The sequence below is a fragment of the Anneissia japonica genome, unplaced genomic scaffold (genome assembly GCF_011630105.1).
Source record: "Anneissia japonica isolate Jap-2015-1 unplaced genomic scaffold, ASM1163010v1 scaffold1859_len985614_cov190, whole genome shotgun sequence".
Taxonomy (NCBI): domain Eukaryota; kingdom Metazoa; phylum Echinodermata; class Crinoidea; order Comatulida; family Comatulidae; genus Anneissia; species Anneissia japonica.
The window spans coordinates 34,665-34,944 of record NW_022694754.1 but is presented as its reverse complement, the minus strand read 5'-3'; the positions used below and the strand labels follow the sequence as shown (position 1 = coordinate 34,944).

Sequence of the window (280 nt, the reverse complement as noted above, 5' to 3'; positions counted from 1 at the left end):
TTTGGGTTTAAAAAGTCAACAGCAGTTATTACATTTATGTTTTGTAAAATTTAACCAAATTTATTTAGGGTATTAAAGCTGCTGTTAAGCTGTTCTTTAATTTTGGCCGCCATTTTAAAAAGCGCCCTCAATTGCCTCTCGGCATCTTCACATTAATAACTCTCGCTAATTATACTTTATTCCTATCATTACATATTCAAAAGTTGGTCAAACCTACCTCTTTTGTGCTTATTTTACCTATATATATGTAGTTTATTGGATTTTAGCGGCCATTTTGAAA

General features: G+C 31.1%; 1 protein-coding gene across 1 annotated transcript in view; it reads left to right on the top strand.

Annotated features, from left to right (window-relative positions):
* LOC117101277 overlaps positions 1-280 on the top strand; it is a 32,341-nt gene that overhangs the window by 7,148 nt on the left and 24,913 nt on the right. The gene's annotated exons all lie outside the window — the stretch shown is intronic.